General features: G+C 34.6%; 2 pseudogenes; both read right to left on the bottom strand.

Annotated features, from left to right (window-relative positions):
- Positions 1-9,662: 9,662 nt before the first annotated feature.
- On the bottom strand, positions 9,663-11,382 carry LOC131162063 (cytochrome P450 81C13-like; annotated as a pseudogene).
- Positions 11,383-16,278: 4,896 nt separating this feature from the next.
- On the bottom strand, positions 16,279-17,919 carry LOC131162753 (cytochrome P450 81C13-like; annotated as a pseudogene).
- Positions 17,920-19,387: the final 1,468 nt, after the last annotated feature.

The following is a 19,387-nucleotide window of genomic DNA, read 5'->3' as shown; positions in this document are numbered from 1 at the left end:
TAGAGCTGGCCTTCTCCAAACAATGTCCCCTTGTTCGGTCACTCCTTACATAGGCTAGAGCCCACCTTCTCCAAACAATATACCCTCATTTAGTCAACGATCCAACAGTCTAGAATCGTCCAAAATCTACAAGAGAAATAATAAGAAGCTGGTGTACAAGAGATGCTCACACAAAGAGCAGGTTAGTACAATTTGAAACTATGTACTTCAAAAGATAAATATCAAGAAAGAAATACAAATTTGAAGCTTAACAAGGATTTCACCAAATTCCTTTTCTTAGTAATCTAACTTTAGGATTTGATGAGCTAGAATCTCAGAATCACAGCACTTTCAGTTTGCAAGAGATAATAAAAATGAGGCTTGGAGAGCAAAAGAGCTTATGAGAGATTTTCAATGCTTGGTGTGATTTTGATTTACAAAAACCATGTATTTATAGACTTTCAAACAAGTTTCCTTGTTACAAAAGTTTCCATAAAGAGTTTCTCAACTTGTTAGAAAATTTGGAGCTCAAAGCAGCTATTATTTAAAATATTAGCTTTTAAAAAATTTACCCGTTGAACAGTGTTCAGATGACAGAAGAGTCGAGTTCAGTCATCTGAAGTTCCTGAAACCCCTTAAAAAATGAACTGGACACAGGGTCAGATGACTAAAGAGTGATTTCAGACGTTTGAGGTGTCAGGTTCAGATGTCTGAAGTGTCGAGTTCAGACGTCTGAACAGCTACTGCCTGTTTCAGTTTTGTCCCAGAAAATCTTCAAATGTTTGCACTAATTCTTCAGACATCTGAACATGAAGTTCAGCCATTTGAAGTTACCACTTCAATCATCTAAACTAAAAGTTCAATCATCTGAACAGACAAAAAGCTATTTTAAAATTATTTTCCATTAAAAATGATTTGCTCTCTTATTTTGATTTTTACAAGACTTGTTTCACTAATCTTAAATAGGTCTTTAGGTCCTCATAATCTCTTGGTAAAGCTTCAAAACATATTTCAAACGATATTTAGCTTTGAAATACTTACAATATGTTTCCTAAGACTTTATATGCCATGCTTGAGATCATTTTCATTCTTTGCTCTTGAAATTCTTTGGATATTTGCTTGAGCTAGCTTTATCTGCAAATGCCTTAGTTTCTCTTTGGATCATAGGTTAGTTTGTCTTCCTTGATGACCCACACTTGATCCATTCATGAACTTCACTTGATCCATACTTTATCCTTATGAACCCTAAAATAACATTACTCACACAAATATGTTAAATTCCACTTGTTTGTTAGCATCAAAAAAAGATAACAATATTTTAAACCTTGTAAGGCCAACAATCTCCCCCTTTTTGATGATGACAAACAAGGAGCAAAAATATGAGTAAGCCTTAAAAAGGCTACCCCTTTCAATAATCTTCATCTTAATAAAATCAATATTAATTTCATCAATCATGCTCATCACTTTCTTTTGGTTTTACAAGGTTTTTCAATCAATATTAAATACTTAAATACTTCTTTTGAATAGATATAATGTTCATGCTCAATTATGCTCAATTTTTGCTTCACAACTTCTCCCCCTTTTGACATCAATCAAAAAGAAAAGAAATGATTTAAATTCAAATACAAATCATTTTAAGCATATCAGTAACCATGTATTCCAAACATATGTACACACTCAAGTTATTGTTTTTCAATATAGCAAGGGTAGTGTGTAGCACATAGCATTTATTTAAGATGCCAACTGAAATTAATTTGATAGTTTTTTATTTTACCAATTTAAAATTTAAAATCTAATTCATGATATCAATTAATTAATGATTCATGACACTCCCCCTGAATTCAATACATTTAGTTTTGTTATTAATTTTTCTTTTATCATCCCATGTAAAATATTGAATCATATCATGTATCAAATATCAATATCATGCTAAGATCATCAATGTAACATCATGCTCATAGACATAATCATGCTCATAAATAATTTAACTTTGTGATACCAAATGAGCTTTTAGATTTGATATCTATTGAAATTTTTGACATATGATACCAAAAATACTTTATAGATACCAAAGCTTAATATCACATAATGTATAGTTCATTGATACCAATATAGCTGCTATATCTTTCATAGCTCATAGATAAAGACCAGTATGTTTATCCATGTGATTCATTTAAAATCATGCATGTTCAAGAATTATCCTTATATAAAAAATTTATGCTTAAGATTAATAATTTCATTCTCAATTTTCAACATAGTGAGCCATACTTTTCAATATTAGTCAAGTCAAGTTAATTAATACACATGTAGCATATCAACACATCACATGTAGGCAAGTAAGCATGTAGCATGTAACATCAAGGTGCTTATATAATAAGCTCAGATTTGATATTTTCTTTATATTTTCTTAAGTTAAGCCTTGTAAAAAGTCATCCTATGATTTTGGCCAACAATGCCATTTTCTATTTTATATATGTGTGAAGTCATTATTTCATTTTTGGTACCCATATTTTCTTGGGTCCGGAGGATTTTTCAAGGGAGGTTTCTTTTATTTTCTATACATGTTTGATTTTAACACCTTGCCTCTTAAACGGACATTCAAACTGTATATGCCCATTTTTCTTGCATTGATAGCATATGGTGTTTGTGTAGGCATTAGAAGATGTGCAAATATAGTCTCTGGATTTTTTCGAGAAATATCCCATGTAAGAATTCTTTTTCTTTTTATTTTCAATTCCATTGAAACCAATGCCTTCTTTATTTAGAGACATTAATTGTAAGCCAATCATCTTATCAAGGTTTTCCTTTCCTTTCGTAAAGTTGTAAATAATTTTATCCTTATCTTTGATTTGATCCTTAAGATCATTTAACTTTATGTCTTTTTTGTTATAAACCTTCTTTAATGATTTCTATAGCTCTAGAGATAATTTTCTTATTCTATCCTCTAATCCAGAAATATACATATCTTTTTCATATACCGTAGAGGATAGGGGTCGAAGGTCTTCTATCATTTGGTCATTCTTGCTTTCTAGTTTCTCAATTTTCAAGTTGTTTTCTTTTTCAGCAAGATTTTTAGATTCTATTTCTTTCATTGCTAATTTATACTTATGTTCTAATTGCTTGAATTCTGAGTGTTTATCTCTTTCAGCATTCTTTAGGAATTCTAACTCTTTCATTAAACTTTCATTCTTATTCTTCAATGAGGTGTTTTGCTTATTTTCTTTCATCAGCATCTTATGTACTTTGAATAGATCATTTTGAAGTTCATCATAAGATGGCATACCCTCATCACTTGATTCATTATTACAAGAATTATTTGAAGATTTAGTTTAGGAGCTTTCTTCGTTATCCCATGCCATAAAGCACGTGTAAGCAACCTCTTGGTCACTTATTTCATTCTCCGAACTACTTTTACTATCCCAAGTAGTGGCTTTCATGGCTTTCTTGTTTTTTCTTTTAAAACTATTTCTTTAATAGTGGACATTCTGGTTTTAAATGTCCAGCTTTATTGCAATTGTAGCATTTAGGAGTTTTATTCTTTGACTTCTTTTTGCTGATATCTTTTTCTTCTGATTTGGAGTCTTGATTTCTTCTCTTGAATTTGTTTCTCCTTCTTAGTATCCTTGCAAGCTTTTTAGATATGAAGGCTTCTTTATCTTCATCTATTTCACTACTTGAGTTTTCTTTTAAGGCTTTAAAGGCTATTGATTCTTGGGCTTTGGTTTTTCCTTTCTTTTCATTTATTGCCATTTCATATGTAAGGAGAGAACCTATAAGTTCATCTAAAGAAGTGTTTTTCAAATTTCTTCCTTCGGTTATGGTAGTGGCTTTTGGTTCCCATACAGTTGGTAGCCCTCTAAGAATTTTTCTTATCATTTCATAAGTAGTGTAGGTTTTTCCTAGTACATTTAGGGAATTAATTATGTGAGTGAACCTAGTAAACATATTTGTAATTGATTCATCCAGGTTCATCTTAAAGGCTACATACTCGCTTGTGAGCATATCAACCCTATTATCCCTAACATCCATTGTTTTTTCATAAGTAACTTCTAGCTTATTCCATATTTCCTTAACTAATTTACAAACCATTACTCGATTAAATTCATTAGCATCCAAGGCACAATATAAAGCATTTATAGCGCTTGAATTTGGTTGGAGCATTTTATAATCTTGATCGATCATATCTTTCTTCTCTTTTTGGATTTTTTTTTCTATCTACTATCTTAGTGGGAATTTGATCTCTATCTATAACAACTTCCTATACTTTCCAATTCATCGTTTGGAGATAGATTGGCATTCTCTTTTTCCAAAAAGTGTAGTTCAAATCACAAAAGATAGGAGGCCTGGTTGAAGATTGTCCCTCTCCAAAGGGAGCTACGCCTAAGTTAGCCATTAAGATCTTTTTACAACTACTTGTTAGAATTTGTTATATCCCCGCTCTGATATCAATTGAGATTAGGAATAGCTTCCCAAGAGGGGGGTGAATTGTCTTTTTAAAAATTTCTTTTAATTTCTTTGTAGAATTCTCAAACTAATTTGTTTAATTTGTTAAGCACTCAAGAACTTAGTTTCTTTATTTAATTCTTAACTATACAAACATCAAATCATTCAATCAAACCAGTCAACTATAATTAGAAAGTAAAAAACCAAGCCAATACACAGCACTTACGTAATATAAAAACTCAAAATGATTGTTTGCTGATATTAGCGAAATTTGAAGCAAGCCCTGTAATGAATGAAAATTTATGCTTACTGATGTAAAACCTTGTATAGATGAATCCAACCACTATTTCCAAATATTTAGAACTCAAATAAACTCTTGATAAATTTATCTTTGGGATGTTAACCAAGTAACGTACTCCCGTATAGTTTCCACAAGATATGGTGTAACCAACGTACTCCCTTTCGGTTTCCGTAACCCAAATCAAAATTGGACTTTAAGTTTACTTGATTTCCAAATATACTTAGTATGTATAATTTAGATATTTAAAACATCTATGCAGTTGTATATGAACTGAAAATAAAGAATAGGGAAAGAGAGAGTGAGACGGGGATTTTATGAGGTTCGGCTTATATCCAGCCTACGTCCTCGCCTTTGGTAAACCACCAAAGGATTCACTAAACCTATTCCTTTAACGGGTGGAACAAACCTTTACAACACTCCTTGGTTAAGGCTAGAGCCGGCCTTCTCCAAACAATGTCCCCTTGTTCGATCACTCCTTACATAGGCTAGAGCCTGTCTTCTCCAAACAATATACTCTCATTTGGTCAACGATCCAACAGTCTGGAATCGTCCAAAATCTACAAGAGAAATAATAAGAAGCTGATGTACAAGAGATGCTCACACAAAGAGCAGGTTAATACAAATTGAAACTATGTACTTCAAAAGATAAATATCAAGAAAGAACTACACTTTTGAAGCTTAACAAGGATTTCACCAAATTCCTTTTCTCCACATGAGAAATCAATAATCTAACTTTAGGAATTGATGAGCTAGAATCTCAAAATCACAACACTTTCAGTTTGCAAGAGATGATTAAGCTGAGGCTTTGAGAGTAAGAGAGCTTATGAGAGATTTTCAATGCTTGGTGTGATTTTGATTTACAAAAACCATGTATTTATAGACTTTCAAACAAGTTTCCTTGTTAGAAAAGTTTCCTTAGAGAGTTTCCCAAGTTGTTAGAAAATTTGGAGCTCAAAACGGTTATTATTTAAAATATTAGCTTTAAAAAAATTTTCCCGTTGAATAGTGTTCAGATGGCTGAAGAGTCGAGTTCAGTCATCTGAAGTTCCTGAAACCCCTTAAAAAATGAATTGGACACAGGGTGAGATGACTGAAGAGTGGGTTCAGACGTCTGAGGTGTCGGGTTCAGATGTCTGAAGTGTCGAGTTCAGATGTCTGAACAGCTACTGCCTGTTTCAGTTTTGTCCCAAAAAATATTTAGATGTGTGCACTTATTCTTCAGACGTTTGAAGTAATTCTTCAGACATCTGAACTAAAAGTTTAGTCATCTGAACAAACAAAAAGTTGTTTTAAAATTATTTTCCATTAAAAATGATTTGGTCTCTTATTCTGATTTTCACAAGACTTATTTTAATAATCCTAAATAGGTCTTTAGGTCCTCACAATCTCTTGGAAAAGCTTCAAAACATATTTCAAACGATATTTAGCTTTGAAATACGTACAATATGTTTCCTAAGACTTTATATGTCATGCTTGAGATCATTCTCATTCTTTGCTCTTGAAATTCTTTGGATATTTGCTTGAGCTAGCTTTATCTGCAAATGCCTTAGTTTCTCTTTGGATCATAGGTTAGTTAATGTTCCTTGATGACCCACACTTGATCTTTTCTTGAATTTCACTTGATCCATACTTGATCCTTGTGAGCACTTTGACCTTACTTTCTCTTATGTGAGCCGTGAAATAACATTACTCACACAAATATGTTAAATTCCACTTGTTTGTTAGCATCAAAACAAGATAACAAGATTTTAAACCTTGTAAGGCCAACATGCATATTATGATATAATGAAACTCATACTGCTACACTGTAAATAATTTATTTCATCTTACTGGGATGTGTCACCCAATTATCTAAATATTTCAAGGAACCGTGACAGGCCTGGAGATAGAGCTCCGAGATAGAGGGGAGCTGATACTCTGATTAGAAAGGGTGAGTGTTTTGAGCTACGAATAGAGGATTCCCCTAGAGTTTTGATTGATTTTGGGAATGTGTTATATATATATATAGAAGTATAGTACTCTGGTTATTTGTATTCAGGATGATTTGTATATATTGATGTCCACTGATAGGGTTGTTATATAAGAATGATTGATTACCTAGTATCCCACTTCGGGTCGGGTAGGGTTATTTTTAAATGATATCAGAGTTTTGACGTGGCCGATGTTTGAATATTTATTGATTACTTATAAAAAAAATTGTACGAAAAATCGTGGTGTCACAATCTTCCTTTTTCTCAAATATATTTTCAAAAAGTTCCAAGAAAAAAATTGTGTATTCCTTTGTTTTTCGATTTTCTATAAGATCGATCATGAACCCCTAGATTTTCAAAACTCATGCATACCACCACATTTCAGCTAAACTCTTTCTCATTTTCAAACTCACTCTTTTCAAATAATGATAATACAAGCCCAGTCCCATTTTCTTAAATTTTAGTTTCTCATGCCTGTAATACAAGCTCGACATTTTTCAAACCAACATATTTCTTGTCATTAATCACCATCACCATAATATTTTCATCAAAAATTAGGGTTCTGAGGCCAACCCCTTTTAGATCGAGCAATGCTCTAAGCTCCTTGAGGTTATGTCAAAGTGTTCAGACAATGTTTCTATCACTGGATGACCACAAATGGTCTTTTATCTCTTATTTTTGGTTTCTTTTTTGAAGGAAACATATACATAATTGCAGTAACTATTCTTCAAATGCCAGTCGTTAGGGGTGCAGAGAGACTAATCATTACTAAGATGATAGGTTGATTACCTTCCCTCCGCACAAGTATAGTCTTGAACTCAAAATATGGTTTTTTTTCTGACCTCTTATAGGGTTTTTCTTTATTTTTTCTCTATTTAAAAATAAATAAATAAATAAGGTGCCAACTTCGTTTTAAATGTTTTTACCTCCTTTTCATCAAAATTATTTCTTTCTCATTTGGGGACCGCCAATCCCTTTTCATCATCACCTTCAGACAAAATCTAGCATCGACAAAAAACAATGAGTGTCAAAATTTGGAAAAGTGTCATACATTGGCTTGAGCACAATATATATAAAAAATATTGATACAAGGAAGTGTACAATTTTATTTTTTTATATCAACTTTATATATAAAACTATTTTAAATTTTTGTTTAATTTAATTTATTTTTTGATCATAGATATTCTTGCATTGGACCACATAACATACTTTTAATTCAACAAATCAAAATTTTGGTTTACTTTATTTGTATAAGCATATACATAGTTCTTGAATGTGCTGATAATATAATTGGATAGGTTATATGACTTACAAGAACTATTTGTGTTTTGAATTTATATAAAAACTTTTACTTGCAAATTTTTAAGCTTTTAGCGACAAATTATTTTGTTGCTAAAAGATATTTGAATTATTATTCTTTTTAACAACGAGAAAATGATGAATGTTATTGTAAATGAACCGACAATAAATTCAAAAAATAATAGTGAGAACATCATTGTTAAGGTGTAATAAAGTAATTGTTGTTGTACATTAATGACAATTTTTGTAAAGTCGACACTAAATTTTTTTTATAGTGAGGCCTATAATGACGAGCGACAATAATATTTTATAGAATAGTTAAAGTTTTTTACGACAAAGATTCTCGTACCAACGATGATTTTTTTTTTATCTCGTTTTCCTTTACAAAATTGAATCTTCCAAGAACTAAAGCCATTTTTGATTCTCCTCTTTAAGTTTGAATATTATTTCTTCAAGCTTTGAGTTCCCTTTACCAATGGAATCTCTTTGCTCTCTCTCTCTCTCTCACGCACGCGCGCGCGCGCACACACACACACACAAGCTTTTCCTTGGAGTCTCCTCTTGGATTGAATGGATGCTCCTTTTCATGGTTCAATGAATGTGTGTGTGTGGCCAAGGGCTATAGCCTCCTTTTTATGTAGAAACAAGTGATATTGCATTAACCTTCAACTTTCAAAAATGCTCTTTTAGAGCAAGAAAATTTTTTTTGTCCTATAAGGATATTTGAAAACAAGTTTTCTTCTCGTCCAACCTTATCCCAATTTAAGATAACTTCACAATTAACTCAATTAAAACCAATGTACTTTCGAAAAGTGAAATTGAGTATCCCAATTTTAAATTGCACATAATATGGACTAGAGCAAGATGAGAAAGCCTCAATTAACTTTATTTAATCAATTATCCTTTCATATTCTTCAATTAATTTTAAAAATTTCAATCCAGTCAAAATTGAATGTCTATTTCTCCACTTTTAATGATATTCAAAAAGAATATGATAGGATCTACTCTTTTCTCTCTCTCTCTCTCTCTCTCTCTATATATATATATATATATATATATATGTTTATTTCATAAAATACAATTCAAAGAAGTGATTTAAAGGGAAAGAGTTTCCTTTCTCTTATTTAATCAATTAGAATGAAGTACTTTGTTAGTTTTGGTGCAATCCCAAGAGAGAGGGTGAATTGAGTATTTAAAATTTCTCTCTAGATTTTACTAGACATTTGCAGTATTACACAACCTAGAGCCTGTCAATGTAAGTGAGTTCGGTTGACCGAACATGCAATCTTTAGGCATTTCGGTATTTTTCTTTTTATAAAGTTACCCCTATTCATATGATACACTAAGATTATGGGAGCCATTTTCATGTAATATTATGAGTCTTATGGTCGATCTAAGGCTTTTGAGCATATACCCTAAATATCTTACGTCGGTTGACCTTCGGTCGAGCAAATGGTGCCCCTAAGGTCCATCTATGATCTTCAACTTATCTATCCTACCATGCAAGTAGAACATTAATTATGACAAACCCTTGAAATTAAATTATTATAGATCCAATAATATTACAACAAATGATATATATACATGCCGAGTCTTCATAATTTTTCAAGTTGCTGCATGCTATCAATGTGATCCAGTCAGTATAATCTTGTACACAAACTTGAAAGTCATCAAATACAAAGAGTATTTATTATTATCACTCAGAGACAGCAAGTAAGACAAATAAGAGTATACAAACCCCAGATATAATAATAATAATAATAATAATAGATAAAGGTAACACGATTTTAGTTCATAGTTGGGATAGTAGTTTCAAAAAATTCTGGCGTGGGGCGCACACAGCCTCCAAAGGCTCAGCCCTGGCCATAGTCGTGGCAAAATTACAGCTCATGTTCACCTCCTGCCCAACCTTTTCCAACTCGAAACACTGAATCACTGCACCCAATGCCAATGAAACTGTCCGCATGCCCATGCCAGCTCCCGGACACGCCCTCCGCCCCACTCCAAAAGGAATAAATTTGAACCCTTCTCTGTCCCCCTCAGTGTCCTCAAACCTCTCTGGCTTGAACTTTTCGGGCTCCTCCCATACTTTGGGATTTCTGTTAAGAGCCCAAACATTCACCAACAGGACTGTCCGTCGCGGTATGTCGTATCCTCCGAGTGTGCAATCACCAGATGAAAAATGGGGAAGTAATAGCGGCGCTGCAGGATATAATCTAAGAGCCTCATATACTACACAACGGAGATAAGGAAGTTTGGAAAGGTCCAACTCGTCAATTAAGCGTTCATGTTCGACATGGTTATCAATCTCCGCTCGCACCTTCTCTAATACCTTTGGGTGATCCAGTAGAAGAGACATTGCCCACTCTAAAGTGAGGGCTGATGTATCAGTTCCTGCAACAAACATAACCTGGACCACATATGCTAGTCAATGCTAGAATGAAAACATCAACGCCTTCCTGGTAAGTGTGCAAGCAAAGTGTAAAAAATAACGTCGAAGTGTTTGTTACATAGCTCTTACCGCTATTATGCTTTTGATGAGTTTGTCTGAATAGAATTCAGGTTTAGATTCTTGGAGGGACAATAGATTTTCAATCACTGTCATCTTCTTTCCGCTTTCCATATTGGGAGTGCAATTGAATGAATTAGTAGCTTTCTTTTGTCGAACCTCATCTATCAAATTCTGCAGAAATTCATCTCTTTTCCTATACATCTTGACCATATTCTTCTCCAATCCTTTGTACCCAACCCACCTCAATATTGGCAGGAAGTCACACATGTTCATTGACTGGGACGGAAGGAAAATCTCTCTGAGTTCTTGCAGATGCTGCCTGATTCCCATAACGGTGGTTGCAGCCTCTCCTTCAATGCTGCGCTTTCCGGCAAATATCCTCATGAGAACATTGAACGTTAGAAGGGAGAAAAAATACTTCAGCTCCACCTTTTGGCTTCCACTCTTTGAGACTTCATAAAGTCGGCGAAGAAAGTCACGAACTTCTTCTTTACGGATGGCAGAAATTTTCTGGATGCTGTTTGAGGAGAACATTTCATTGACTGTTAGGCGACGAACACTTCGCCAAAGGTGACCATATGAAGCAAATGTGAGGGATGTATAATCGTAACTAAGTACATCCCCAGCAAGAGATTGCGGTCGGTTTGCAAATATTATGTCGTTCTTGGTGAAGCACTCCTCAACAGCAGAGGGAGAAGACACGACGACGATAGGCAGGACACCGAGTCGGAGATTTAGTATGGGACCGTATCGGAGTGAAGGTGGCCAATTATTGGAAGAGCAAATGGGGTCGGTGGTGAAATTCGGCGGGGACGAAGTTGAAGTCGGAAAATGAGAAGTGACAAGAAGAGAGCAAGATAACAGTATAAGATATCCATGGTGTAGCAGAAGGTGTTAGTGCCCTGAGAGAGTGTGTGTGGTGGGAGTAGGAAGCTAAGGGGCCAGGAGAGTTGTCCTAACAATTGAGGTGCGAGTTGTTATATAGGCATATTGACAAGTATTATTCAAACATCGCCAAGCTAGTTTTGTTTACGGATCTTTAAGGCTCCGTCAACTTGAGCAGGTTGCGACTTGCGAATGATATTAGATGGGCTTCGGGGTCATAGTCTACGAAACTGTGATCTAACCTGGTTGAAACTAAAAGCCTAAACCTACTCGAAGATGTCGGAACATCTCAACCAAGTGAATAAAATATCAAAGCCCACCCCGAATGATATTAGATGGGCTTCGGGGTCACAGCCTACGAAACTGTGATCTAACATGGTTGAAACTAAAAGCCTAAACCTACTCGAAGATGTCGGAACATCCCAACCAAGTGAATGAAATATCAAAGCCCACCCTATCCAGTTTTTTCCTGGCCGATTGATGACTAGGTGAGGTGAGTAGGGTAGAGGGTAAGGTGCACGCTATCATTTTTTTTCCTGGCCGATTGATGACTAGGTGAGGTGAGCAGGGTAGAGGCTAAGGTGCACGCTATCATTTTTTTTCCTGGCCGAATGATTACTGGGAAAGGTGAATGGGGTAGAGGGTAGGATTGCAATAAGTGGATCGGCAATATAAACAAAGACGATCATCTAGACTTCTACCATATACACCTCAAGTGCGTTTATCACAGACACAGCGTGCGCACCCTCTCCCTCTTAGTCACCATTGATTTTAAATTTCAATGTCCTGCCTATCTCTCTAGGTTTGTAGGATGCAATTTTCTGAAATGAAATAGACAACTTTTGCTTGAAGACAGAAACAACTTTAAGTAATATGAAAATTAAACGTTTGCATTGATTGCCACATTGTGAAATTGCTAAGGACGAGCTCTCTGGCTATAGCACCAGAGCAATAGTGACTCCACAAAAACTTTGAAGTTAACACCTACTGAGTATACTACTGGAATATTTCCTGCTGAAACTCAAGAGGGAATTGGAAAATGCAAGCTTGTGAAATGATACCACCGCCCTCCCATGTTTGGCTTTGAGACTGTGTCAGACATATTTTCGCCTGACAGCAAAGAGCCAAATAGACCACCAAAACATGGAATATCCGAGTTTTTTTAGGGAAATATTTAAAATAAAATACAATAAATGCATTGTACAAAAATTACCAAAAAATCAAAAATCGGACCGAAACTGAACCAAAACCATAAAGGGTTCGGTTTTTTGGTTTTTGGTTTCGGTTTCTATTTTATGTTGAAACCGAATCAAAAAAAATCAAAAAATCAATTTATATAAGATATATATATATATATATAAAATATGGCTTGTAAAAATATAATATGTAATATAGCCATATAGGCATAGGCACATCGGCACAGGTTGCAGCCTTACAGCATTAGGTTTTTAACTTTTAATTTTTTAGTTTAATTTTTTTAGTTTTCACCTTTTTCAGTTTTCACTTTCAATTCATGCCGCCTCCCCCCTCCCACCTCCTCCTCTTCCTTCTTCCTCATGTCTCTCTCTTTTTTTCTTTTTTTTTTTTAATCATAAAGCGCAAAACTTATATTGACCAAAATGGATATGTACAACATTCACTGGGCATACCCAGATAGAGGGGAACTAAAGAACCCCATCCAAAATTACATCATAGCCATCAAGGAACTGCATCCAAAATTACAATAAAATTACATCATACTACTTCAAAACTCAAAATGCCAAGAGAAGTATACAATTGTTTCTAGGCACATTCTTCATCCCTCTGATTGTATCCTCATGTCTCTTCTTCACTGTAAGTCTGTAACTCTATTGTGTTGTCTGCCGTGCGTGCCGCCCGCCTCTGCCTCCTCCTTCCTCATTTCTCTTCTTCTCTTCTCCACTCTCGTTGTGAGTCTGTGACTCCGTTGTGTCATGCGTCCGTCGTCCGGCCTTGTCTGAGTTGTCTCTCAGACTCTCACTCGTCACTCTCTCGTCTCCATTGCGCCGAGTGTCCGCCATCCGGCCTCATCTAAATCGTCTCTCAAACTCTCACTCGTCTACTGCTCTGCTACTCTGCTAGCCAGCCCACTAAGCCCAACACCCAGCTTTGATCACTACAAAAAATCAGGGTACTATTAGTGATGAATTTATAAGTATTAGTGACGGTTTTAAAATAGTTGTTATATCTAATGTTACTACTAACTTTTAGTGACAAATTCAAAATTTTGTCACTAATAATGGAGTATTAGTGATAGATTATAACCGTCACTAAAACCCTACTACTGTCACTATAAATTATAAAATAGTTCAACTCAAATTCATCATTAATAGTAGGGTATTAGTGACAAATTACAAATTCATCACTAATAGTAGGGTATTAGTGAAGGATTGAAATTCGTCAATAATAGTAAGGTATTAGTGACAAATTTGAATATTTTGCTGATAATTAGAAAAATTAAAAAACTTTTAATACTAATATATTTTTTAATCATCAATTCTTATGTAAAAATTTGTAATTACATTTTCGCATACATAACCTGAAACCATAATTACTACAAAATTCGTAAATCATTCAAAATTTTGAATTCAAATACAAATTCAATTAAAATAAAGAAATAACATTTGTTCAGATAACAAATTTTTTTTCAAAATATTCAAAATTCAAATACAAATACTAGTACAAATTCAAATTAAAATATAAAAATTCCATTTGTTCAAATAACAATAAAAATTACAAAGAAATTATCAAAAGTTGCATTTGACAACTGTAGTGCATGCATGCATGACATTGTGCTGATGTTATGACAGCTGCGAACCCTACAAATTAAGAGTCATTAAAAAAAAAAATTTAATATACAAATGGAGAGCTAGCGCTCAGTATAATCAGGAAAAATAATTATGTGATATAACAAATTCGCAAAGATTTCATAATTATGAATATTATACAATTTGTACGGTAGTAATATCAATAATTAATGAAAAAAATAATGTCAGTATTTAAAGTTAAACACTGAGTTCACATATTTCCATTGAGTTACACACTTGAAAGGTAGCCTATAAAGTCGAAGGGATGAAAGGGTCTTTGAATAACCATGAGAAGATACACACACAACTATACTTACAACTACTTATATATATTATGTGTAATTACCTTTTAATTTTTTGTAAGGTAAAACAGAGTGAATTCATTAATAAACAAAGCTCAAGTTAGAGACCCAAGGATACAAAAGTGCAAGAAGACCCAAAACAGAAAACCAAAATTTGATATTGTTCATTAACCATACATGTAATTATTATCTTAAAATTGAGACATCTTTAGTTATGGAGGTTGTTTTATTTATTTAATTTTTTTTTTTGTGACAGTGTTTAAAGTCTTTTAGGCATGTTTAGTCATTAAAATTATTTTATAATTTTTTTCTATGATGGTTTTTAAGACCTTTGAAATAGTTGATTAATTTTTTAGGACATGTGGTTAGTCTGTCCTTCTACCCTAATCTCCAATTAAATAAATTTATGTCTAATATTTGTGTCCTTTGTTGCCCTTTTGATAAGCTTAGGTGCTTATGAGCAGGTAACATGAATCCTTATGTCATCCTCCTTTGTCATACTCAGGAGCAGAAAAAGCAGCATTGCATCAGGTGGGTCTTTAATCATGGTTCAATGAATGTGTGTGTGTGGCCAAGGGCTATAGCCTCCTTTTTATGTAGAAACAAGTGATATTGCCTTAACCTTCAACTTTCAAAAATGCTCTTTTAGAGCAAGAAATTTTTTTTTTGTCCTATAAGGATATTTGAAAACAAGTTTTCTTCTCGTCCAACCTTATCACAATTTAAGATCACTTCACAATTTACTCAATTAAAACCAATGTACTTTCGAAAAGTGAAATTGAGTATTCCAATTTTAAATTGCACATAATATGGACTAGAGCAAGATGAGAAAGCCTCAATTAACTTTATTTGATCAATTATCCTTTCATATTCTTCAATTAATTTTAAAAATTTCAATCCAGTCAAAATTGAATGTCTATTTCTCCACTTTTAATGATATTCAAAAAGAATATGATAGGATCTACTCTTCTCTCTCTCTCTCTCTCTCTCTCTCTCTCTCTCTCTCTCTCTATATATATATATATATATATGTTTATTTTATAAAATACAATTCAAAGAAGTGATTTAAAGGGAAAGAGTTTCCTTTCTCTTATTTAATCAATTAGAATGAAGTATTTTGTTAGTTTTGGTGCAATCCCAAGAGAGAGGGTAAATTGAGTATTTAAAATTTCTCTCTAGGTTTTACCAGACATTTGCAGTATTACACAACCTAGAGTCTGTCAATGTAACTGAGTTCGGTTGACCGAACATGCAATCTTTAGGCATTTTGGTATTTTTCTTTTTATAAAGTTACCCCTATTCATATGATATACTAAGATTATGGGGGCCATTTTCATGTAATATTATGGGTTTTATGATCAATCTAAGGCTTTTGAGCATATACCCTAAAAATCTGACGTTAGTTGACCTTCGGTCGACCAAATGGTGCCCCTAAGGTCCATCTATGGTCTTGAACTTATCTATCCTACCATGCAAGTAGGACATTAATTATTACAAATCCCTGAAATTAAATTATTATAGATCCAATAATATTACAACAAATGATATATATACATGTCGAGTCTTCATAATTTTTTAAGTTGCTGCATGCTATCAATGTGATCCAGTCAGTATAATCTTGTACACAAACTTGAAAGTCATCAAATACAAAGAGTATTTATTATTATCACTCAGAGACAGCAAGTAAGACAAATAAGAGTATACAAACCCCAGATATAATAATAATAATAATAATAATAGATAAAGGTAGCACGATTTTAGTTCATAGTTGGGATAGTAGTTTCAAAAAATTCTGGCGTGGGGCGCACACAGCCTCCAAAGGCTCAGCCCTGGCCATAGTCGTGGCAAAATTACAGCTCATGTTCACCTCCTGCCCAACCTTTTCCAACTCGAAACACTGAATCACTGCACCCAATGCCAATGAAACTGTCCGCATGCCCATGCCAGCTCCCGGACACGCCCTCCGCCCCACTCCAAAAGGAATAAATTTGAACCCTTCTCTGTCCCCCTCAGTGTCCTCAAACCTCTCTGGCTTGAACTTTTCGGGCTCCTCCCATACTTTGGGATTTCTGTTAAGAGCCCAAACATTCACCAACAGGACTGTCCGTCGCGGTATGTCGTATCCTCCGAGTGTGCAATCACCAGATGAAAAATGGGGAAGTAATAGCGGCGCTGCAGGATATAATCTAAGAGCCTCATATACTACACAACGGAGATAAGGAAGTTTGGAAAGGTCCAACTCGTCAATTAAGCGTTCATGTTCGACATGGTTATCAATCTCCGCTCGCACCTTCTCTAATACCTTTAGGTGATCCAGTAGAAGAGACATTGCCCACTCTAAAGTGAGGGCTGATGTATCAGTTCCTGCAACAAACATAACCTGGACCACATATGCTAGTCAATGCTAGAATGAAAACATCAACGCCTTCCTGGTAAGTGTGCAAGCAAAGTGTAAAAAATAACGTCGAAGTGTTTGTTACATAGCTCTTACCGCTATTATGCTTTTGATGAGTTTGTCTGAATAGAATTCAGGTTTAGATTCTTGGAGGGACAATAGATTTTCAATCACTGTCATCTTCTTTCCGCTTTCCATATTGGGAGTGCAATTGAATGAATTAGTAGCTTTCTTTTGTCGAACCTCATCTATCAAATTCTGCAGAAATTCATCTCTTTTCCTATACATCTTGACCATATTCTTCTCCAATCCTTTGTACCCAACTCACCTCAATATTGGCAGGAAGTCACACATGTTCATTGACTGGGACGGAAGGAAAATCTCTCTGAGTTCTTGCAGATGCTGCCTGATTCCCATAACGGTGGTTGCAGCCTCTCCTTCAATGCTGCGCTTTCCGGCAAATATCCTCATGAGAACATTGAACGTTAGAAGGGAGAAAAAATACTTCAGCTCCACCTTTTGGCTTCCACTCTTTGAGACTTCATAAAGTCGGCGAAGAAAGTCACGAACTTCTTCTTTACGGATGGCAGAAATTTTCTGGATGCTGTTTGAGGAGAACATTTCATTGGCTGTTAGGCGACGAACACTTCGCCAAAGGTGACCATATGAAGCAAATGTGAGGGATGTATAATCGTAACTAAGTACATCCCCAGCAAGAGATTGCGGTCGGTTTGCAAATATTATGTCGTTCTTGGTGAAGCACTCCTCAACAGCAGAGGGAGAAGACACGACGACGATAGGCAGGACACCGAGTCGGAGATTTAGTATGGGACCGTATGGGAGTGATAGTCTCTCGAGTGCTACGTAGAGTGGGTTCTTAATGAGGTGAAGGTGGCCAATTATTGGAAGAGCAAATGGGGTCAGTGGTGAAATTCGGCGGGGACGAAGTTGAAGTCGGAAAATGAGAAGTGACAAGAAGAGAGCAAGATAACAGTATAAGATATCCATGGTGTAGCAGAAGATGTTAGTGCCCTGAGAGAGTGTGTGTGGTGGGAGTAGGAAGCTAAGGGGCCAGGAGAGTTGTCCTAACAATTGAGGTGCGAGTTGTTATATAGGCATATTGACAAGTATTATTCAAACATCGCCAAGAAATCAAGGATCCCTCCATTTGAGCAGGTTGAGACTTGCGAATGCTTCCGGGTCATACTCTACCAATTGTGATCCAACATGGTTGAAACTAAAAGCCTAAACCTACTTGAAGACGTGTAACATTTGTACCCAAGTGAAATATTTAAAATAAAATACAATAAATACATGGTAGGTATAGATATGTTTGTAAAAATGAACATAATCCACTAGTAAAATGTCAATTTTTATTAAAAAAATTAAAATATTAAAAGTGATTAGTTTTTTTCCTTTTTTTTTTTAGATAAGAAGGGCGGCGTCCCCATTTATTTATTGATATGCACTCACTTTTGGCGGAAGAATACCATGGTTACAAGATAAGCATTGTGAGATTACAGATAAAAATATTAAAAGCCTCCCAAAAACAGTACCAACAATCAACCAAAAACATGACTACAAATTTAAAGAAAGTTAAATTAAAAACAAATCTAAACAGACCTATCAAAAACAAAAATAATAAATTAAAATAAAATCAAAAAATCTATATCTACCAAACAAAAATCGAGACATTGAACTAATGGCGAAAAGAAATGAGACTCAACCTATCCATCCAAATGATACATTTCAGAGAACGTGGTAAAAGATGTTTTTCGTAGATTACATTATTTCTCATTTCTCCTTCTTTAACGAGAAAATCAGTCGTACTATTGCTTTCCCTATATTGATAGATCACCATGAAGTTCACTCCTTCTAACTCCACCACGAGGTCCTCCCAAAAATCACAAAGATACCATAAGGTACATATACCCTTTTGAAGCCAATCAACAACAATTCGTGAGTGACTTTCAATAATCACATTAAAATAATGAAGTCGCTTGCATAAATGAATTCTTTCCAGAATTGCTTTTATGTCCGCACTATTGTTTGTACCATTGCCAAAGTAGCTTGAAAAAGCCGCTTTCACTATGCCATGACAGTCCTGAATAATTCTTCCATTTCCTGAAATACCCAGATTGTCCCTACAGCTCCCATCACATTTAAGTTTTATCCACCCTATTGGAGATTTAACCCATGAAATATTTTTTCTAGGCTTGGTGCAAACTCCCTGATCTTGAATTTGAAACTTTTTCAAAATTGTAATGTCCGATATCTTCAATTTTCAAAAAGAATTAGAACTCCCAGCTGAAGAAATAACCCAATATCAAACACTTCTCCACGTCTAATCCGCACTTTGATAAACTCCTTCTATTCTCACTTTGCATTTTCGATTCCAAAGGCACCATGTAATCAAACACGAAATCAGACTGATTAAAATACCTTTAATAGATGATTTTCGAGCATAGTGGAACTA

This window comes from Malania oleifera, chromosome 8, assembly GCF_029873635.1.
Source record: "Malania oleifera isolate guangnan ecotype guangnan chromosome 8, ASM2987363v1, whole genome shotgun sequence".
NCBI classification, from domain to species: domain Eukaryota; kingdom Viridiplantae; phylum Streptophyta; class Magnoliopsida; order Santalales; family Ximeniaceae; genus Malania; species Malania oleifera.
Note: the sequence above shows the minus strand (reverse complement) of the source record. Positions and strands in the feature narration are given on the sequence as shown.